At 43.2% G+C, this 24,159-nt stretch overlaps 1 long non-coding RNA gene across 1 annotated transcript; it reads right to left on the reverse strand.

The window, feature by feature from the left end:
• Position 1: 1 nt before the first annotated feature.
• On the reverse strand, positions 2 to 23,860 carry LOC118967507 (uncharacterized). Its single transcript, XR_005054600.2, has 3 exons — positions 23,669 to 23,860; positions 8,785 to 8,903; positions 2 to 3,644 (listed from the first exon to the last, which is right to left on the reverse strand). It is a non-coding gene; the product is annotated as an uncharacterized lncRNA (long non-coding RNA).
• Positions 23,861 to 24,159: the final 299 nt, after the last annotated feature.

Consider the following 24,159-nt stretch of genomic DNA (forward strand, 5'->3'; position numbering starts at 1 on the left):
ACCTAGCATGAAGGAAATGACATTGCTACAAGCATCTGGAGGTAAACTATCTTCTGAAGGTCTAGAAATATCTTTTGTTTAGAAAGAGGACCTAAGCAAAAAAACCAATTTCTACAACAAGGTGATCTATTTCCTTTCAATGAAGCAAACAGTATTTGACAAAGTCCTGACATTTATGACACTTCTGCTTTTTCAAACGATGGAGAAGATGCTTTAGTATTTCAATTGCTTTTAGAATTTTTCCCAATAATAGACCAAAGCCCCAAAGCCTCATTTTATCTTTCTGAATCTTAAAAAGAAGAACGAGAATCTATACAGCCAATCAAAGTGATGTGACATATGCAAGAACTCAGTTTAGAAGTTCAAGATTGCCTGGATTCACTGTACGTGTACTCAGGTGTCTGTGTCAGTACATTCTAGTGTGCCCTCTGACTTTAAAAAGCTCATGGAAAATAAAGGGCAGCAGAATTTGGTGAGAGGATGTTAACAGAGGCTGGGGACGGGGAGATGCTGCAATGGCATGTGACACTCTCTGTGTCCACAGAGCACCTTGTGTGATCACCTTGCTTGCCTTTCAGTGGGACACATGACCTGTCCTCATACCGAGTTGTGTAAGTTCACTGTTTTGTTTTGTCTTTTTACATTATCAATAAGGATGCTGTTTATGAAGGCAAGGTCATCAGGCCCCTTTGTCTGGACTCTGGGCTAGGGAAACACCACTCACTCTCCCCTCTTCTCCCTTACTTCTTAGTGGTCTGAGATTGTGCCAATTGCAGAGCATCCCAGGTCACCCTAGGAGGGCAGGGAAGTCCCGTCTGGGAAGAAAATGGGAGGGATCAGGGTGGAGAACTCTCAGGGCTCAGGTATTCGAAAGCATGGCACCAACTAGCCGATATGCTACGTGTTCTTGGGGTTTGTCCACTTCTGCCTATCCTGGTTCCATCAACTCTACAAATAAATAAGAAGCGACCCAACAAAGACACTCAAAGTATGGCCTGTGAACAGAAAGCATCATTTGGGAGCTTGTTAGAAACTCAGATTCTCAGGTCCCAGCCCAGACCTACTGAATCAGAATCTCTGGGGCTGAGGCCCAGGAGCCTGTGTTTTAATAAGCCTTCCCAGTGATTCTTAGGCACACCAAGATTTGGAAGCCCTGGCCTAGGCAGTCGTATAGAGAGTGCTTTTCTGAGCAAGGAGGACGTCACGGTGTCACTGAGCAGCTGCAGTGCGATATCGTTGTTTACTGAGTGACCAAAGCTGCATATTGAAGGGCAGCAAAGCCATGATCTCACTGGACATAGACCGAGAGGGGAAAAGCCTTTTGTTTTTCTTTAACTTTCCAATGCTACATCCATGCCAATGAGTTTGCAAAACACCACACACACCCCCGCCACTGTGACTAAGTGTTTTGAAATCGTAGGCAGGAGAGGAGGTTAAATAGTTCAGAGAATTAAGGCAGAACAAGTTGTTTAGGGAGTTGGAAAGCTTTTTCTGGTAAGTGGAAGGACCTTACTCATACTTGTTGCAATCTTACTCACGCTTTTATTATCAGCAACTGGCTCAGTGCCTGGTTCACTATAGCTGCTCGATGAATGTTTGAAAAATGAATAAATGAACCAATGAATGGATGGATGACATCAAATAAAGCTTTTATCCTTACCTCCGTGTATTAGTTTCATATTACTGCCAAAACAAATTACCTCTACTTTAGTGGCTTAAATGACACAAGTTTACTATCTTACAATTCTCCATGTCAAAAGTCCAGCATGGATTTCACGGGGCTAAAACCCCGTTATTGGCAGGGCAGCATTTCTCTCTGGAGAATCTAGAGGACAAGTGGGTTCCATCATGTGCATTACTGCAGAACTCAGTCCCCATTGCCTTGCTGATTGTCAGCTGGGGGCCTTACCTGGGTTCTAGAGGTTCTCTGCATCCTTGGCTCATGGCCCCCTTCCTCTTCTTCGAAGCCAGCTGTAGGGGGGTGAGTACCTCCAGGCACTGACCCTCGCCTCTCTCTTTCTGCCACATCTATCTGACTGACTCTTCTGCCTTCCTTTTCCACTGTTGAGGGCTTATATGGATAGATGGATCTTAGATAAACTAGGATAATTTCCCTACGACAAGGTACATAGTCCTTATTACATCTGCAATGTCCCTTTTGCCATGTAAGGTAACATACTTACATACTCTAGAAATGAAGACACAGACAACTTTGGTGAGCCACTATTCTGCCTACAATACTTTATGGGACAAAGTATATTAAAAGCTTCTGAATCCCCCAGGAATTTGGTGGGGAACAGGTATAATGTTCTTGTAGAATGCATTAGCCAGAGTTGGCCCTTTGAGAGATGATACTAGAGCAATTTGTGGCTCTCTACAACCACCACTCTAAATTTCTCTCTCCTGCACCCCGTCCCTCCTCCATGTAGTGCAAGACCATACCCAAGCCCTTAACCCTTCCTTCTCTTTCCTTTTCCTGCCTCCCAATCAAAGCACAATTGCAATAGTTAATAACGATAGATTGCTTTATTATAGTTCTTTGAGTATTTTATACTTATGTTGCTGAATATTTTTACATAAACCATCTCATTAAATTATATGATCTCAGTTAAGTAATTGTTTTCTCATTTTAGAGGAAGGAGAGGCTTAGAAAGTTTAAGTAGCCTATGCAAGATAGTAAATAGTAGACTCGTATTCTATCACAAGCCCTTTTTAAATCATTAAAACCCTACCTCCTGGTGGTGCCGTGTTTTTGCCTTTCCCAAAAATAGACACAACCTAAGTCAGGCTTATACATTCACTAGCTGATATGTGAAGAAGTCTGTACTGGTTCTCCAGAGAAACAGAACCAATAGGAAATATACATGGACACAAATAAGAGAACATTCGTTAAAGGAACTAGCTCATGCAATCATGCAGGTAGGGAAGTCCCTTGATGTGCAGTCTTCGAGCTGGAGACCCAGGAAAGCCAGTGGTGTGTAGTCTTGGCTTCAGTCGGAGTCCAAAGGCCTGAGATTCAGGAGGCCCACGCTCTGGGAGAACCGGGGCCCCGAGGTCTGAGAGCAGGAGCGGATGGAAGCCTCAGCTCAGGCAAAGAGAGCACCACCTAGTTCTCTCCAAGCCCTCAAGCGGGTTGGATGATGGCCACTCACACTGACAAGTGCCGTCTTTGCTAAGTCTACCAATTCAAATGTTAATGTTTTCAGGAAACACCCTCGCAGACACACCCAGAAATAATGTTTACCAGTTCTCCCGGGCCTTCCTCCGCCTCGTGAAGTTGGCACATCAAATTAACCATCCCCAGGTCTTTCATAACAAGATCTGGAGAACAACCCCAAGAGTGAAAATCAAAACATCTTGTGATAGACCAGGAGAGGAAATAAAAACGTGTGGTTTCATTTGTAGAGCTTGGCAAAGTAGGAGTTGAGGAGAAAAGTGCCGGAGAATTGTTTTTCCGATTTTCTATGCCAGAAAAACAAAGCCTGGTTGTATGGAAGGGTTAGGAAGAAGGTCTAGGGGAGGCCTCATAAAACTGGTTATTGCTATAGATACAAAATTTGAACAGTTTCCCACTTCTAGATTGGAATTTTATTCTTACCAGAATTGTACCCAAATTGGACAAAATTTTCCCTCAGTGTAGGAACCTGCAAATAAGAATAAAAGTGACTGAGTAACGAATTATTTTGCCCCTCTTTTGACCGTATTTAACCATTCTTTGTCTAATTTTATTAATCAGCATTCAGTGACTCATTATTCATAAATACAGATGGAATATTTTGCTATGTGCAGGCACTATGCTAGGTACTGGGGTAATAAAAAGGAATTCACAGTTTAACCACAGACTGAGAAACACCGACTGGAACGTGGCATGATCTCATACAGGTGCAATCTCATTTTTATCCTTATCCTGGGAGATACATTAATCAAGAAACACCAAAGAAACATGGATTTAATCCTGAATGGTTTGTTTGTTTGGAGGCCAAATCTTGTCCCTAAGAGATTCATTTTCAACAACTGTCCCATGCAGGGCAGGACAGCCCACTTCCCCTTTGCTTCATCACGTTCCTTTCACAAAAAAGGAGCTGTGTTCCCGGGGACAGGGACCACACTGTACTCCAAGCACTCCGCTCCCGCCCCCGACCAAAGATTATTCACCCTTAGATTTCCCACTAGCATTCCTGAAGGAAGACCAATCAAATCTTACTTCCTGGAGGCTTACACTTTTATTGAAGCCTAAATGAGTATTTATTGTACCCATGTATATATATATATATATATTTTTTCTTATTAAGCTATCATTGATATACACTCTTACAAAGGTTTCACATGAAAAACATGTGGTTACTACAGTCACCCATATTATCAAGTCCTCCCCCGCATACCCCATGGAAGTCACTGTCCATCAGTGTAGTAAGATGCCACAGAGTCACTACTTGTCTTCTCTGTGCTACATTGTCTTCCCTGCGGCCCACCCCACCATGTTGTACCCATGTATATTTGCCATGAATAATAATCCTATGGCTATGGTGAGTGTTTGTAGTTTCGCTTTTTTGCATTAGCAGATGGCTGCTGTGAAAATGATAATGTAGATGGAGTTCGTCTTCACCCATCTCCTTTCCTTCAGCACCAACTGACTCCTAAGATCTGAAGAACACATAAGGTGCTATTGCACCTATCTTTTATGACTTCCACCTCCAGACTTCACCCACCTAGGATGTGTGTGCTTTTGCCAGGGTGCATTATGTGTTTCTAGAATTTGCATTGCTGATTTCAAGCCCCCACTCCATAAACGTCCTGTCCTGTTTACCTCTCTGTTTAGAATTTAGCTCTCTAACAGAGAGATAAGGAACAAGCGACAGGGAAGGGTCTATGTCTTACACATATCTGTATTCCCAAAGTCTAGGTCACTGTCTAGCTGTAATAATAAATAGCAACCCCACAACCACATCAATAATAATAGTATACATTTATATAGTATTTACAATGTGCTAATCCAGTACTCATAAATTTACATATATTAACTCATTTCCTCTCATGACAATTATATGAGTTAGGTGCTATTATTAAACTCATTTTACCAATGAGGAAATTAAATCTGTTGGTTGAGCTAATGAATGAAAGAATGGAAGGTTACCATATGTCATTAAATGGACTATCTTGAGACAACTCCTCCAACAGTGGTAATTTGGGGTCCAGAAAGGTACTTGGGAGAGAACAGGGGGGATGAATGGGAGAGTGGGGGAGCGCAGCTAGTGGAGGAAGGGCAGGGGGGTTGGAGTGGGGGAGGGGAGGGGCTGGGGTGGGAGATGACAGTCTTTTAGTCCCTTCAGTGCCACAGTGCCCAACTTATGCAATTTTTCAGGTATCTCCCCTTGTCTGTGATCTTGCTTCCAACAACTTTGTTGTTTTTCCAATTTTAAGGAGTTCCAGGAATCAGGGAGGTTGTAAACACATTTGCCCAGGGCAGGAAGTGACAACTTCCAGGCAGAGCAGTGACAACTGTGCAATGTGAGGACCTAAGGATTGGATTAAAGCAGAGTAGAGGAAGCCAGCCAGAGCAGCTCCAGGGGCCTGTAGGACAGTGCAGGGCCAGGTTTCTCCTCTTGTCCGTGGGGTCTCTATTAGTTTTCTATGCTACTTAACATATTGCCACAATCTTAGCAGCTTAAAACAAAACCCAGGTATGATCTCACAGTTTTACTGGGTCAGGAGTCTAGGAAAGGGTTATCTAGATCTCACAGTCTGCAGTCAGAATGTCGCCAAGCCCACGTTCTCATCTGGAGGCTTGACTGGGGAAGCCTCCACCTCCAAGCTCACCTAGGTTGCTGGCCAAACTCAGTTCCTTTCAGCTGTAGGCCTGAGGGCCCTGGCTGCTTGCTGGTCACTGGATGGCAACAGCCCACAGCTCTGTGCCACGTGGGCCTCTCAACACAGCTCATTCCTTCTTTAAAATCAGCAGGAAGTTTCTAAGCAAGTATGCAAGCGAGATGGAATCCTAGATATGCTGTTGCAACCACTGAAATGGCATCGCAACACCTTTGCTTCTTCTGTTTCTGGAAGTCCCAGTTCTAGCCCATACTCAGGTAGAGAATGTTGAGTCCCAGAAGATGGGTTTCTTAGAGTCCATCAGCCACGGCCTCTCAGGACCTTCTTGAAGGAAGCTCCAAGAGGTTCAGCAGGCCGTTTTGTGCGCTGCAGTCACTGATCATATGAGCAGGTGAGATCAGGGACCCTGTCTTCTGTGTTCATAGAAGTATCTTGAATCTAAAACAGTGCCCCCTCTTCAACGGATGTCTGTTCATGAAAGAATGAGTGAATGACTTCTGGTGTCAGGCTTGTTGTAAAGAGAAGGAATAAACATGAATGAGGCTAGAGAACATGCTGACCAGTATTCTGGCCCTTTACTACTATTTACTCCTAGTTAACCAGTCTGTTTCCTGTGACAACAGGTCCTTGCCAAATAAATTGTGTAGACAATTGAGCCAAGAGGTAAGGGAAAAGGATTGGACCGTATGTGAGGGCATCTTTTCTGGTGGGTAGAAATCCATCTGCTCTCAAGAGGGCGTCAAGCTTGACGCCCAGGCTACTGGGTCATTCTGTTTGGTTCTGCTATTCACAAATTTCTTAAGTGCTGCAGAAATGTTATCAAAGGTGTTATGTCTTTCTTCTTATAAATTATAAACCCCCAGATATAATTTTCTTTGAGTCTCCATCTCCAGGTGGCAACATGGGACACAAAGAGTATGCAAACAGAGAGAGGCTGAATTGAGAAGGGAACATTTTTACGTTCCAGTGGCTCCAAGATCCAGCCGAAGATCACAGCCAGGTATTGCTTGAAGCCACTGAGTACCTGATTGTCCTTCACAGAGCATTTCCGGATGGCGCTGGTCACATTGCACTAAATTTGATCCAGATGGCAAGGCCATGGTCAGGGAACCTACTAGGAGCAGGGACACAGGACAAGAGGGCAGCAGACATTCAGGATGTGACCTTTGCCATTCACTTAAAACACACAGAAACAGGGCAGTTTGGTTGACAAATGGCCACATGCCAGACAAGTTTGGTGTTTCAACTTTCATTGTTGGTGTGTCCCTGGGCAAGTGTGTACACACAAGGGTAGACACAGGCGTCCCAGAGGGCATGCCCAGCTTCCCTTTCTGTAAATCATGAAACTGAGAAGGAGAGGAACAGGAGCCCTCTAGGAGGGAGGAGAAAGCATTAGACTTTCCCCCGACGGTGACCCAGGTGGGAGAGGAAAAGCACAGGAGCAGAACCCGGAGCTGGCCTTTGGCCCCCATTCAGCAGATTTTCTAAATTCCAAGTGCACAGAAACTTTCAAACAGGATACAGGATCTATTCACAGGCCAAACCTGCACAAAAATGTATGAATCAGAACATATTGTATAACTAAGAGGCAGGCCCTGAAATCCAGCCAGAGAAAACTCTCAGAGCGAGAGATGCATGTCTGAGAAGAAACACTGGCCACATAAAACAAACAAAAAGCCAGCAAATGATCACTGTTGCCTTCCCAGCCCCGACTGAGCTGCCGTTTGTTCTAGGGGTTCCAACATGCAGTCCTCGCCCTCTGAGCCACTGGCAGCTCACAGGAACTCGGCAGAGGCTCTTGGGGACTGACGCCACCCACCGTTTGTGGGAAGGTCTTTGTTCCTTTTATCCTATCCCTGCTTCACAGCTGATAAGTCACATTGCTTATCTCTAGCGTTCACCCATTATCCCTGGGTGACCTGGTTGGATGGAAGGCCTCAGAACACTTGTTTTCCATAAACCACTCAGCTTCCTGTCCCAACTACCTACCTAGGGCACCAAGAAACTCTTAGAACCTCCTCAAACACTCGCCTATCTGACCGATGTGTATGATGATACATGATATTCAAAGAAATAGTATTTGAGCCTTGCTTGAAGGCATGGGGTTAGGAGACCTTACCTCAAGAGACAGAATGTACAATGGCAAACATTTAAAAACTAATTAGGGACAGTGAGAATTCCTGGAGCTAGCTATAAAGATACACCTTACAATGAGATTTCCCCATAGGGGTAGGTGGAGGAGCCTTTGAGATGCTGGCTGTACTGCATTCTTTGGGTGCACCTCGGGTACATAATGAACCTAATGGACTGAAAGGTTACCTGGCGTTTGAGGCGAAGGTGGTGCATGCCAAGGATGTTCGGAAATGTGCCAGAGTCGGGGAAGAGGATGGTCATAGCTTTAGGGTAAAGCTTTTAGTTGGCACAATGATGATAAAAAGGAGGGAGAGAAAAAGTGGAAAAGGAGAAAGGACACAAAGACAGTAAGCGGGGGTCACCTCAGAACTTCTGCATGAGACCCAGATGCAACCAAGTTTGAATGCTATTTTTGTGCATCAAGAGTAAAAATGAGAGAAAGATCAAAAAGAAGAAAAAGAAAATAACGTGGGACTTGAGCAGGCTAAGAAACAGAATTCTTTTTTGACATTTAAGATAATCCAACTCCTCAAGATTATATAAAACTTCACTAAAATTTGTTCTCTTAAGCTGCCAAGGTAAACTCTTTTATGGACCCTCTTTTTTTTTCACTGAAGAATTTGGATGGCCAGACTGAGAGGATGGTAAATGAGGAAACGTGTGTACGGTCAGACAGTCCTGGCGCTCTCAAACACACCCTTATGAATTATTGAACCCTTATCCCCTTCATTCAGGTGGGAAACAGCGACTCATATTATTCGTTTACCAGGGCCGCTATAATAAAGTGCCGCAGACTGGGTGGCTTACAGAACTTTATTGTCTCACCGTCTTGGAAACCAGAAGTCCCGGATCAAGATGTCAGCTGGGTGGGTTTCCTCTGCTGCCTCCCTCCTTGGCTTGTAGATGCCGCCTCCTCCCTGGGTGTGTCTGCGTGCTCATCTCTTCTAAAACACAAATTGTATCGAATCAGGACCTGCACCAATGACCTCCTTGTACCTTAATTACCTCTTTAAAGCCCCTGTCTCCAAGCACAGTCACATTCTGAGGTGCTGGGAGTTAGTTAGCCCTTAACAGACTCCAAGGAGGTGGAGCCCAGGAGGGGAGTTTTCTCCCTCTCAAGTTTCCCCTGTACTCAGCAGCACACCACTCTGTGCTGAGAGCTCTGTCAGGGAAGGTTCCCCGTCTTCCCCGAGGCCAGGAGTGGTTTCCTAATTTGAGATCCCAGGTTGGGTCTAGAATTTGACCTCAGGCTCCTTTGTGGAAATTCAAGCACTAGGCAGAGGGAACGCACGGCAGCCTCTCCTTCCCTCTCTTCTATGGCAAACCTGCACTTTTGAAGCAGATATTGTGCTGCACATGATCAAGTAAGGGACACAAAACCTTCACAGATTTCATCTCAGCTTTTTAAGATGCCCATGACATGGGGGATACCTGAGAAGGTATCACGTGGTGCATCAGCAACATATGGAGTTACATCAACTGAAATAGTGAAAAAGCATTCCCTTTTAATAATTTTTCACTTCCTCTGGTTAAATAAGAAAGAATGTCTCAGATTGGGGGCTAATCTATAACACCAAATAAACTTTCTTCCAGCTGAAATTTAATAATCTTGGTTAGTCTCCATTCCTTTTGTTTTTATACTTAAATTCTGTTGTCAGGGAGGAGATGCATGTCCATTCATCTTTTAAAGTTTATTAAAAAGTGAGTTAATGTAGAGAATATTAAAAGGATAACAGCACAGGTGGTATTTTCATATGTCAAAATGGTGCAAGCAAGATGCAGACGACTGGGAAAATTTTTTCACTGAATTCTTCCAATAACTTCATAGGGTAGGTTTTATTCAGTACATTTTACTGAAGGAGAAACTGAGGTTCAAAGCACCCATCTAATTATTTGCAGAGCCAGAAGTCACACACAGGTGTGTTTTTGTGCAAAGTTTATACCCTTGACTGCTAAACAATACTACTGTTCAAAAGATCCACAGCAGCTTTTTGAGTAAAACAATCTAAGTGCTTAAAAGAAAACACCTCTGACATGGGAATGTGAGTAAGGAAGCTTGGAGTTTGACTGATAATTTGAAAAATTCCTGAGTGGCTACTATTTGCCTGCCAATAAACTTGATACTGAATTACAATTTTTCTGGGAGTAGCCAAAAATGTTAGCTCCCAGACAAGAAAATCAAAAATCAAACAAAGCAAAACCAGGAACGTTTCTTTTTCCACGGAGACCACCGAGTAGCCTGAGAATGATTTAGCTCCCAGACGGTCACCAGGACCCTTCTGCAGGGGAGTGTACTGATCTGTTCTGGACCAGAAAGTAAATATTACTGATCTCTGCTCTAAAGGAACATTGCACCACAACTATTTTAAGGCATGGGACTTTAAAGAAAAAGGTAGGAGTTTCTCTCACATCCAATCTCTGCTGGTATGAGCTTCTTAGTATTGGCAGTAGTCCCCAGTAATTTTGCCAGAAAGGTCACTGCTGTCTTTTAAAGACTTTACCTAGGAGGCCTGCCAAGGGAGAAAATTCAAACCACAACAGGGACCAGGACCCGCTCACTCAGGTCCTCCCTTTCTCTTCCCCCCTCCGTAGCCATGTACTGCCACCTATTCTAAAAAGAGCTGCTTCAAGAACTTACACCTGCCCGTTAGTCCTGACCACTTGAGGATGAACGATTCCCATAGATTCTGTAGTATCAGAACAATGGCAGGGAGAAGGGAGTCAAATGCTTCTCTGCAACCTCCATCTCAACTGGGGGACCCCCATTAGTAGCCACACTCCCAGGAGTCCAGCATTCAGAGCCACAGGTTGTCCCCTCTGATCTTGTCAATCTCAGAGACCTTCTCCCTCTTTGGCTGGATAAGAGAAACAGTGGTAGAGTTTGCTCTTGAACAGAAGCCTTTTCTGTGGGGTCAATTTGGGAGTTTCTCTCTACTTCTTTTTTTTTTTTCGCGGAGAAGGGTACGCAACTTTTGGGAAGCACCTAGAAACTTTTGATTGACTATTCCCTGAGAGTCTGTCTCCACCCTGCCTTATCTTGGTATTGACAGCCACTCTCCAGGGGCAGAATTTCTTTTGCCTAAGCAGACACGACTATTTGGGTTTCTATCAGACTGTACTGTCCACCCAATCTGCAGATCCAGCCAATTTGGGCATAAGAAGCTGTTCTTCAATATCCTCCAAAAAATCTTGGGCACCACCTCATGATCACATTTGTTCCAGAAACATTGGTTCAGATGATATGTAATGACAAAATATAATGAGATGAGGAGTCCTTATAAATGATTTTGAAGTGTATTAATTCCAAAGTAACTACATATATTTTTAAAAATAAAGCATATATGTCTGAAGCAGATTATTTATTCAGTCTGATGAACAGATATTCTCAGGAAAATGATTCCCAAGGAATATCCAGTCTAAAGATTGAAAAATATTATGTTATGAGCTCCCTGAGGAAAAAGCCACTTTTTATTCAGCCTTATACCCCAGATCAGGTGCTTACTAAGAAATAGAGATTTGGGAGGTGCTCAGTTTTAGCTAAACTCATGACATTCACAGAGCACTTACCATGGGCCAAGTACTGCTCTAAGGGCTCTACCTGTATCAACTCCGTGAACCATCAAACAGCCATGGTGCAGTAGATGCTATTACCACCCTTAGCTTATAGATGACAAAACAGGCTCAGACATCTTTAGTAATTTGCTCAAGATCCCACAGCAAAGAACTTAAAAAGCTGGGATACAACCGAGAATTTATTGTTTTCCATGACTTTTAAGTGTAACGTCGTGGAGTCCACAGCTATGGGGATCCAATAGGGCCATGGGCACTGCAGACCCACCATAGTAACAAAATGCTACTGGGCAAATCTGCCCCGTATGAAGAGGAGTGAGTGCCCTCCAACAAGAGGCATTTATCTCCTTGTCTCTAGGCGAGTAAGAAACAGTTTCACAAACATGCATCCTGGTGTGTACATGCTGCTGTCCCAACCGGAGGAGAATGAAAGGTAACATGAATGAATGGTTGAATGAATATCCATTCCTGAAGAAGGACTTTAAATGACATTAAGTCCTTTTCTGGGTCGGAGGTTTGTAGTTACATTGTAAGCTTTCCCGCGAAAAAACAAATATGTTAGGGCTTTATTTCTAGTGGCTGAAGAATTCAAACCCATCTGTAAAAGAGACACAGACAGGAGGCTGAGAGGTGGGGAGTCAGAGGCTGGTCCAGCACAGCCAGTCCGACTGCTGTGCCGCTTGGTAGAGTGTACACCAGAGAGCAGGAACTTTGGGGGCATCCCGCCCTCAGTGGGGCTCCCCATGGATTAGAGAAGGTGAAGCACATACATCAATACACACAATACAGGAAAAATGTGCCCTGTGCTTAAAAAAAGAGTGTGAGAGAGAGAAAGATATGAGCCAAGTGTTCTGGGAGCACAGAGAGGGGCAGATGACCTCCTGCTAAGGGAAGCAGGAAATGCCAGCCTCTGAACTAGCTCTATTTTGATTAATGGAGATTAGAGAAGGACTGTACGTAAGCAGAGCTCTCGGCCCTTCGGTGGGGGAGTGCAGGAGGAAGACAACTGCCAGTTCATTCTGGGTGATTAAACAGGCGCTGCACACTGCCCAGCTCTGGGCTGATCTTCATTTAGCTAGTACATCATTATGTGTGTTGTTTTTTTTTCAAGAAATTGCTGTATTTGAATGCCCTGAGGGAGACATGGGCTCAGTCCCAGTCACTGTTCTCCACTGTCTGACTTACCCACTCTTTCACATATTCATGTTACCTGCTTCTCTGTGGGTTTTGGGACGGGTGGCCCCTTGCGCAAAGCAGAGAGTGTCTTGGGGCTTATTGGACTAGGGGACAGGCAGGAGGGATGCTTAACCTGGAATTAAGGCAAGAAAGAGGTAAGAGAGGGTGTGTGCACTGGGAAGCTAAATTTTTTGGGGGAAAATGTACCTTTATTTTCAGTAGCCTCTAACTTAGGAATTTAGCATTTCCTTCCATTTGAAATGTGGGTAAAAGAATCACAATAGTAGTAGCAGCATGTCACCAATAAGATGACAAAGGAACTCATAGATTATTTCATTTCAGGTCTCAGTTGTTGCAGATGTCTTAAACCACCTTTTGTGCTTATCACTGCTTTGAAATTACAGTTAAGTTATGTGACTTAGCTCTTCTTGAGTAATGAGTTAATAAAGAAGTAAATGTACTACTATATCACCAATTTTATATGTATTTTGATACAATTTCTGTATAATAGGCTTCCTTTGTGCTACTATGTGCTTTATTTTGTGCACTTATAACGTGCCTCTGAGAAGGATTCCCATAGTTTTTACCAGACCACTGAAAGGGTGCATGACACAGAACAGGTTAAAAACCTTTGCTGTAGGTAGCTTGGGACCACAGAGCTCTAAACATCTTCTTTTGCAGTGTGAATTTAATCTTATAGGCAAACCGGAAACACTGAAGGTATTTTTCTTTGTTTTTTATTTTAAATGCCAATTAGTACTTTTAATAATCTAATTGGAGCATGACTATTTTAATCAATTTTATTGAGGTATAATTAAATAGAGGTAAAATTATAACGAAATGCACCATGGTTCAGTGTAAAGTTTAGTGAGTTTGGCAATTGTATATATACACATGTAAGTACCACTCTAATAAAGATACAATTTGGGTAGTTCAAAGAAAAATTCTGAAACTATACATCCTGCTTTCCCAACCTCAGAGCATCCCAATTCTGCTTGCAAAATGTATCAGCACTTCACTGAGTGACCCAAAACCTGAGCTTTAAGGAGAGAGACCAGTCCCCAAAGCACTTTGGGTATAAAAGGCTTGGCATATTGAAAAGCAGGGACTTCAGTAGGGATGTAATGCATACCTGAACAGTCTCATGTCAGCCTTCACACATCCATCTATGTAGTAATTTATGTAACCGCTATCAAGATTATATCTTTTTTACTGATTAAGAAAGGGCTTGGAACCCGATCATGCCTTCTTACCATCTGATGGCATGAGATGCTGATAACCATATTGGCTTATGGACTGATGATAGCTGTTTTAAATTAGCCACAATTTAAGATGTAACTTTTTCTAACTCTTGAAATCTGCACATTTGAAAACTACTTGAAAATTTTTTTAAAATGTTTTTTAAATGTCTCATCATCCTCTGGGACTCTGGGAAATCAGCCCAATTTGGTTTGTCAAGTCTTACAAATATTTACCAAGATGGCATAACACAAAAGAAATGCATAAAACCTCTTGCATTAAGAGTTCTTACTTTTACTGCATTAGAACGGGTCTCTACTACCCCTAGAATAAACTAGCATTTTCCATTTTAAAGGCAAAGAGGCTAGAAACAAAAAATATTACTCATTTTAGAACAGACCTCCTAATCTGCTCAAGGAATTTTGAAGTCATTATTGAGACCCTCCAAATACATTTTTAGGGTGTAAAATAAAATTGAAGAGGTAATTTTCTAGGACAGTATATGTGGAGATCATTCCTTGGCTATAATACAAGTCTTCTGTCATGTGCTTCCTTGTATTATTCATGTTAGGCAAGGAAATTACACTAAATAAAAACATTTGGTGTTTCAATATCAGCTTTCTACAAGAATGTTCATAAGCCTTTCTTTGTATAATAATGATGACAACAGAGAAGTAATTTAATGACACAAGGGATTTTTTCCTAAGAGATGGTGTATCTTCTAGGATTTACTTCAATAATAATAGCACTCATTTATTGAACATTGGCTGTGGTCTAATAGTGTACAAGACATCCAAAAATCCTAAAAGCAGTATTTATATCCATATTTTTTCAAGATGAAGAAACTTGATATGCATACGTGGCAGAACTGACTCTGTCTTCCCAGATGACATTCCCTCCATGTCCTTACCTTATTCAACAATATATTACTAGTTCTCTCACTTACTAGAGTTTGTTAATTGTGCTTCAGTATCTCATTTTGCAACACTTGGATTGAAAAATCTGAACTGGGAGCAATGGATTCTATTTGCAAGGGAGAACCTCATCTTTTGTAGTTGGTAAGGGATGAATCCTCCAGGGGTAGACCCCACCACCAAGCTCGCCAGGACTAATTGGGTCCATTCTTCCTTCCGTGACTTTTATTCTAAGCTCCTTCACTTCTTACTTAGGAGAGTTGTGTCCCCCACAAAACTCATGTGTCGGAAGGCTAATCTCCAGTGTGATGGTATTTGGAGACTTTGGTTGGTAATTAGATCATGGGGGGGGGCCCTTATAACGGGATTAGTGCCCTTTTAAGAAGAGACACAAGAGAGCTTGCTTCCTCTGTGTTCTCTCTGCCATGTGAAGATGCAAGTGGACAGCCACCTGCAAACCAGGAAGGATGCCATCACTAGACACCAGATCCACTGGAACCGTGATCTTCGGCTGCCCAGCCTCCAGAACTGCGAGATATAAATGTTTGTTGTTTAAACCTCTCTGTCATTTTTATTTGTTACAGAAGCCTGACACAGAAGCTTCTTTAACTCTTAGTTACTACACAGCCATCCAAATGCACCTGATCATCTTCTCACTTTAAGCTATTCTTACTTGTTTTTCTTCATAAAAGCAAGTTCTCTAGATAATTTAACAGTAATTACAGAGATAGGCCATAGGGTTACTTCAAAGCTAGCTTGAGCTCTCAGTGAGTACACGGAACAAGCCGACTCATGATGTGGGATGAAAAGGAAACTTGAGCTTTGTTTCCCTCTCTCCCTTTAACACTCCTTTAGCTTCCCCTTTTCCTGCTTGAAATCCAGCATGTTCCATGACTTTTCTGCTCACTCTTAGGAAAAAGACCATCCTAGTTCACTTTACCTTGTAAAGCAGTCTCCATGCAATAATGAGAACGCCCAGTCCCACATAATACACAGAGCCCTTTCTTTGATTTAGTGTTGAATTGTCCCCCTCCCTGACCAAGGGCAGGCTTTAAAGAGCCCTAGTGGGACTTTATGCTCTCTCTCAACCTGCTAAGCAAGGCTCCTAGGCCCGAGGGTTTGAGGGAAGGGGAAAGGGTACAAAAACTTCTTCCTTGACTAGCGTCATTCTAAAGGGCTTTCTTTGCATCTTCTAGCCTGGCAGATGCTTAAAGCTGATTCTCTTACAAAAACCAGTGTGGGTTCCTGAGGAATACTCTTGATAGGCCTCCCGCTGCAACTCTGCTAGAGAAATCAGTTCTCTGAGCAAATTCCTACAGCAACTTGCATTTTGATCTGCCGCATTATCCTCCCTTTGATAATGAAAGCTATCATATCTCAAGGCCTCCACCCAATTTCCTATTTAACAACCTATAATAGTTACGTCCTATATATTAAGGCTCACTGTCACTGCAGGTATGAATGCAGAATGATATTCCTTTCAGCCAGCACAACTATGTATGAAAAATGTTGGCAGGCCCCTGTTACAGTTCCTGAAAATGTTCTTATAGTCAGTACTTTTGACTCAAAGTTTTGTCTCGACTTTAACTTGGGAATGGGTTAGAACACCTCTTCCACAGACATTGATTCTTTTTTCCATTTGTTCCACATTTGGGTGGTTTCCAATCAACGGGCACTCTTAACTCTGGGCATCCTGTGCCTAGACTTGAAATCAATCTCTCTCTCATGACTGCCGCAAAATTTTCATATGCGCTCATCGTGTTTTACTTTTCTCTATGTAAAAACTGCAGAAGAGAGTGTAAACTGAAGTTCTCCCCATCCCCAGAAGTTGTGCATTCTAACTGAAGATCACTACATCCTTCTTTGGCAGTATCTCCTGTGCTGTTGATGGGCCTATGAGAGATTCATTGGGCAAATCAAGAATTCATAAAATTTCACGTAACAGTAGTGTCTTAATTTTTAAACACTCTATTCACTTTCCCAGTCTCTCGCCCCATCCTCAGAATCATGTTGGGACTGCAAAGGTGCCAGCGAGGGCATGACTGGGATTAGGACTGGGATTTCATGACTGGCAGTTGGGTGCTCACTCCTGTGGTCCTGCAAGCTCAGGGCCTGCTTCAGTCCCGCTCCCTAGAACTGCCTCACTCACCTAGCCTTGGTCCTGTCCCTGGGTACCAGATCTGCACTGATTCAGCAATATTCTTGAATACCTTCTGTGTGTTCCTGTGGCTGGACATACTGAAGGGCAGTGATCAGAGCAAAGTTTCTGCCCTGAGTATCAGATCGCAGTAAGTGCAATGCAGGAAGATAAAGCAGAGAAGGGGTTAAAGGAGTGCCAGGGTCGGGTAGTGAGTGTCATTTAAAATACAGGGGTCAGGGAAATCCTTACTGACAAAGTGACATTTGAGCCAAGAACTGAAGGAGGTGAAGTGGTTTTGAACCCTTGTCAAAGTTTTCAAAATATTTTATGAATTTGAGGTCAAAGATTTATAATGAATAGATTTCATATAAATAGATGGCTTCCCTTAACAAATCCAAGGATCTGGCAATAAGAAGCCACATTCCCATAGGACAACAACTACTTGGAGCTGCGAGGGGGCTGGCCACTTTCAACCAAGCCAGGACCTCTATACTGGGCAGGAGCTCTCTGGTTCTCCAAGTCTCCGTTCCCTGCCTTGCTCAGTTACAGCATCTGTCTGTCCCCTGGAAGCATCTGAGTCTACAAACTTTGACTAGAATTCCTGAGAGACCTCAAATGCTGTCACCCTCCCTCCAAGCACTTACTCAGAGGCTTGGTGGCTCTGGTAGTGAGACGGTCTACTGACTAGACCGCAGTGAAGTCATTCCACTAGTGAAGCAAGGACGGCCTTGATTCTGGAGTTCAGAGATGATGGTGTTGACTTAATTGCTTGAAGCTTCTGACACTAATTGAGACAGACACTACTGGGCTGTGCTCTTGCACAGTGAGTAGCATTACTAGAGCTTCATTAAAACTCTGCTGTCCTAGTCCACACATGTTCTAACTTTCAATTTGTCTTTTCCTCGGAGCAAAAGAAGACAATAAATCCTGGCATATGCAAGGCATGCTTTTCTGTCTCAACAGAATTTCAATGCAACGAGCTGTCGCAAGCCTTTGAAACCCCACCAACCTGCTGGCACATGTCAAGGACAGGAATTTTCCACTTGGGTGAATTGCCCATACTTAGTTCATTGAAACCGCCCTGAGGAAGAGATCTGGAGTGGCAGATAACACCAGCTGTGCCTTCTACAGAGTGATGACAAAGCCCCATTCCCAGCAAGAGGGGCAAAGGCATGTTGCCATAGCAACTTTTATAATTTCCATTTTCTAGGTAGATTTTTGTTTCTGCAACCATCTGCCTTAATTATAAGAAGGTTTTAACTCGAAGCCAAGTAAGTGAGAACGAGTTAAGATTTCTCAGTGTCAATTTATGTAAAAATCTCAGCTGTGAAATTGCATGAAACCAATGTAGTAACATGGAAATAGCTGGAAGCACTGTGCCTTGGAAGCAGACCTGGCACGAGTGTTTGACAAACAGTGTAAGACTCTGGATATATTTCAGCCAATCAACTCGCCATATTTGCACTGGATTAAAAAATCTCAAACCCCGCCTAGGGGACAAAGTGCACTCTGCCTCTGCTTTATTTCACAATCACTTGGAAAAAAAAGGTAAGAAAGAAAGGGGGCAGGGAGCATATTTTTAATCTTAACTCCAAGTGGGGTTTTGGAAAACTGAGCTTTCATGTTAGTAGAAATGAAAAGCATGGGTCAAAAGTTAGAATTCTTTTAAAGACAAGTTTGCAAGTAACTACGGGGCCCTTCACGTAACTGGCATACCAAATTCACATGAATAAAAGAAAAACTCATTTTGGGGTGACCCCAAGAAAATGGGTGAAACGAGAAATTTCTTTTTGGTGTGCAAAATCTCTCTTTTCTATACTTTTCTTCTCTATTTAGTACCACTTGCCACACAGTTCCCACGATCATACTCTCTCCCACAGTTCTGTGTCCTGTATCAAAATATGGGCCAAAGACACAAGAAACTTTTAAAAAGTCCTTAAAAAGCTCTTGTTCAAAAGATTGCTTCTGATTTTAAGACCATGAGGGAAAGAAGGTCAAGGGAAGAAAGTCATCATCCCCTTTACAACATGAATTCTTATGACCTGTTTTTCCTCAGGAGCAAATTTTTCAAAGGATGCCAATCATTTTAACAATGAAAAGCTTTTGTGGTTTTCATTAGGAAACTAAATATTAAGTAGCAGCATCAGGCCTTCAGATTGTTCTGTTAACGTTCCCACCTTCTTGTTACGTCCACTGCATCAGCAGAGGTGCTTCGCCATGGTTTGCTTGTGCAATCCTGAAAAAACACCTTTTAATTATGTAGCAGACCTGGATTTAGCAAAAGGAACAGCAAAAGAAACCCTATTTAAATTTTTCCATTAAAAATCTCTTCAGAGTTCCTTTTTAGCTTGTATCCCTTTTCATCCTTTTTCGTGGTACCTGTAAAAACGTTTGCAAATCACTATTGGTCTGTGCACATAGCTTGAATACTAAATTCATATTTATGGCAGGAAAACTTAATTTTCGTGTGACCTTCACCTTTAAGAAAACCACATGTGAGAGAGCCACATTATTGAAAAATATTACTTAAGATGCAATAAAGCCATTTCACAAGAAAAAAAAATATTTTTAAGAGATTGGGGAAGTAACTTCCGATAAGAGTTTCCTTCCAGTGCCCCAGAAATCACAGCAATGACAGCGGCCACCACCCCCCAACCCCCAACCCCACCCGTCTCTCTGTGAATCACTACTAAGGTACAACAGTGTCTCAGGATGGCCCCCAAATGGCTGATCCCGCCGGCCCCTGTCCTCGAGGCTGGGCCATCTTTGTTCCGCTTTTAGGATGCGCCGCCTCGCCCCTCCCCGCACCCCCTTCCTTCCTGCAGGGGTACCCGCTCCTCCCGGCTCCTGCTTCCAGCCACTTCCTCTCTTCCACTCTCTCCTCCTGTTGAATGCCCCCTCTCCCCACTCTCTGATGGGGCGCCTCTGCACACCTCCCCAGCTCTGAGAGGCCCTTGTGGTCACACTGCGCCCTCGCCTCCAGCTGCTGCCCACTTTTCCCTCCAGTCCCCCTGAGCAAGTACCCCCACGGCTCCTCCCACAGAGCTGTGCGGGTGGCCCGCCCGGGGGACCGTGCAGGAGAGCAGGAGCTGGACAGTAAGGGCCTGGGGACCTGCATTTCTGGTGAGCGCCCTGGGGGCACCCACACTGGAGGACCCCGGCAGTGCCTTCCTTCTGATCACCACCCTCACCTTGATCTTCACCCCCACCGGCGGACGCCTATTTCCTCCACCACACTGAGGCGGTTCCTAACTGCCCCCACGTGCTTCTTGCCCTGAACCCAGCGGCTCTGTCCTTCCTCCTCACCTTCTTGGCTCACGGTGTCACTTAGTAAGGACCATTGGTTACTTACCTCCCTTTTCTTAAGATCTTCTTCTCTTGGGCTTGCTGACTCCGTATTCTTTGGGCCCTTCATGCCGAGGCAACTCTAGTTTCCTCGGATTGTGGCTCTGCCTCCTCGTACCACCTGAAGGGACCTGTTCACCACCCTGAGGACGCCCCTCAAAGTCACTGCTGACTCTGTGGCTTATCCTTGTCTCTGTCCTTTCCTTCAGGAGTTATCCAATGCCACGACTTCAATGTGCATCATTCAAATGTGTATTTCCAATGAGACCTGTTCCCCAATTTACATTCCAACCTCCAACTAGTGGCTTGAGACCTGACTAATTTCTGTGCCTAAGTTTCCTGTTTCTATGAATGGCGTCATCATTCCGCCAGTCACACAAGTCCCCAGCCTCTGAGTTACCCTTGGTGTCCTGCCCCTTCATGTTCCACCACTAAAGTCTAAGCTAGAAGGACAGGGCTCACGGGACCCAGGAAGGGTGAGTTAAGAGTACATGAGATTTGCCAGCTGTGTTTCCAGTTAGTTTAGTGACACTCCCACGTCCTGATGCCCTTCTCAGCGTACCTCAGCTAACCTGCTAGTTTAAATTCCTGCCTGTTCCCTGCCCCTTCCTTCTCTTATTTGCTGATTTTAATTTGCATCTGAATCTCCTTTTTCCTTTTCATTCCTTTTCTACCTCCTTTGTTTTCCTCTTTTTCTTCCATTGATAACCAATCCTGCTTTGTAAAACGACGCACATCGCCTTTGCCTCACTTACCACATAACAGACTTAAACGTCATTTTTGAGTCTGATACTGAACAATACCGGCCCAGTCCTACCCATCTCTCTTTTCTTCTACCTATTTCACATTATATTCCATCACCGTGCACCATACCCATTCTTCTTGTTCTTAATCTTAAAGCAGTTCCAGGACAGCAAAGGCCATTCCTACGTTAGTCATTATTTTATGTTGCATCCCATGGTGTCTGGCCCTGAGCAGGTGCTCAGTGTTTCTTAAAGGAAGAAAGGAAGGAAGCACATGAAGGAAGGAAGGGTGAGAATGTGATCCAAGCTGCCTAAGAGTGATTCTTAACTGCTGGCTGGCAAGAGTAGAAACAGTGCCATTAAAAGATGCTGCCATTCTATTGTCTTTTATAAGTTGGTAGAAAAGAGGCAGCTTCTCTGTGGCTTGGAAGAAACAAAAAGTGATTTTTTTTTTAAAGCCAAGAGAAATAGTATAGGTTTCTTGTAACTTTTTGTTTTCAAAAGGTTTATCACAAAACTGGTCTTTTGAAGAAAAGTTAGGCATGACCTACTGGCTGCCAAAAGACAGTAATGGGTTGTCTGCTCAAAATTATCCAAGGCTACTAGGGTGTAATAAAAATATCAGATATTGTAGTGGGCTTAGTGTAGAATGCAGCTCTTGGAATGCAAAGCTTTAATCTGAGCAGGGTGGCCTTGGTGTGGACAGCAGGTTCCGTATGTGTTTCTTAACATTTCTCAGTCTCCCCAGTCTGGAGTCAGAATAAGATCGTCATAAATCTGGCACTAAAAATCAGAGGAAATGATGGCATTGGTAGAACTGGCTAGCTATTTGTGCAAAAATAATATTACATCATTGCCTAAAACTTCCATGAAGAAAATATAGTGGGTATGCCTAAAATTTTAGTAATATGTCAAACTATAATGTGAAATAGGTAAATAATTTTACACTCTTAGGGTAAGTAAAGGTTTTATAGCATGACACTAAAAGCAGAACCATGAAGCATAAGGTTATATGTAAGTATGTTCAAAAGGGAAAAAGAAAAGAAAAACTTTCATGCTGCCAAAACAAAAGCAATAAAACAATGTCAAAATGAAAATGAAAATCTGGAAGAACATATTTAAAACATAGGTGTTGAAGAATTTACATTTCTACAGCTGCTCAATTCAAAAAGGAGGAAATACATCCTTGCTATAATCAGATTAAACAATTTTGTGAAAAGACCTACAATTTCTCAGCTAACAGGCTACCAAAAATATAAAAGTCACCATATCCCGTGACAGTAAGCATACAGGAAAGTGAGCCCTTGTACAGGATTCGTGGGAGAATAATTCCTACTATTTTTGTGAAGGATACTTTGGCCCTTTGTACCACAAAACTTTCACAATGGACGTACTCTGTGACCCAGCAATCCTACCTCTCAGAATTTATCCTAGAAAATTATTTTAAAAATATAAATCAATATATGTGCAAACATTTACTGTGAAAAACTGAAATCATCTAAATGTTCAGTCGAGGAAGAGTTATATATACTATGATCCAGTCATATAGTAGGGCATCATGTCACTAACATATCAGGACCTGTGTACGTTTTTGTTGACACAGAAAGTTATTTAATATATTCTAAGTGAGAGAAAATCACATTAACAACAACTTGTATACTTTCTTTTTTAAAAAAGCGTATCATGCAACAGCTTGTGTAATGACTTCTTTTAAAATGATATATATGCGTGTGTGCATATATTTGTATGTGCTAATATATTAATACATATGTACTTATGTATTGTATATATGTACTAATATATACATCTACATGGAAAGAGATCAGTGGGGAGAGACAAAGAGAGAATGAGCCAGACAGTAGTAACTAAGGTCCTCGTCCTCACTAGTCTGAAATGGCTCTGAATCTGGTGCAACTTGGGTTAGATTGACACCAACTCCAAGGCCTTCGAGAGGTCAGCACCCTCCTGTGAGGTTCACTTCTTCATATTTCTGTCTGCCTCTGCGTTTCTGTGCCCTTATGTGCTGGCCTTCTTTTGTATCATGAAACTCCTCATATATAAAACTTAGTCCCTTCCCAGTAAATTCTTTCCCAGTGAGCCTTTTGTGAGTTTTTGCTGATTTTATCCAAGGCTTAAGGAGCATGGGGGGTGATCGCTGAACTGCTATCTCAACAGCTGTTCAGCCCTACCCCTGCCTGACTCCTGGGAAGCTTTGGGATCAGCCAACCTCCAGCCTGAAGGGCAGGGAAGAAAATTAGATGTCCTCCTTATTATTAGATGTATGGATCTTATGTACGTTAAGTATGTTATGTACATTGCATGTATATGTGTACATATATCCTGGCTCCCTGGATTAAAACTTCAGGAAGTTACTATTTAAAAGTTACCAGTGGCTATCTCCACACAGTGGGGCCATCAATGACTTTCACATTCTTCTTCATACTTTACTGCATTTTCTGATATTTTTACAAGCATGCAATACTATTATAAAAGGAGAATATATAAAGTTATTTCCATTTTAAAAGATAAAACATAAGACTGACGACAAAGCCGTGTTTCTCTGGGTCTGTCCATGTCCATACCTGTTCTGCAGAATCCCAGCACCTTCAAATTCCCACAAACTGCCTGAGGAGTCCGCAGGAGGGTCCCATGTGTGCCTGGGGCCACCATCTTGGCTACCACTTGGGTCTCGCACGTGGAGACCTCCCATTCACTGACCCTCCTTTGGCGATGTTCCCTGCCAGTAGCTCAAAGGGCAGCTGTCCTCACGTGGCCCTGAGAGAACTCTGCAGCCCTGCTGGGTAGGTGCCCAGCAGCACCTCAGCCAAGGGAGCAAAGGTCTCGCAAGGCCACCCTCCCTGACCTTTGCCCAAGCTGACCTTCTACTGGCTTTCCCTGTGCAGCTACCACGGAGAAAGCTTCCCTTTGTCTATCTTTGATAGAAAGGAAATACAAAAATAAACAGGGCCTGCTGTCCAAGCCCGTCCTGCAGTTGTCCCTCCTTGTCAGGGCAAAGGGAACAAAGGATCCCTGTCTTCTTCTCTTCCTGGCTGTCTCACTGCAAGGCCCTGTC

This window comes from Manis javanica, chromosome 14 (genome assembly GCF_040802235.1).
Source record: "Manis javanica isolate MJ-LG chromosome 14, MJ_LKY, whole genome shotgun sequence".
Classification (NCBI taxonomy): domain Eukaryota; kingdom Metazoa; phylum Chordata; class Mammalia; order Pholidota; family Manidae; genus Manis; species Manis javanica.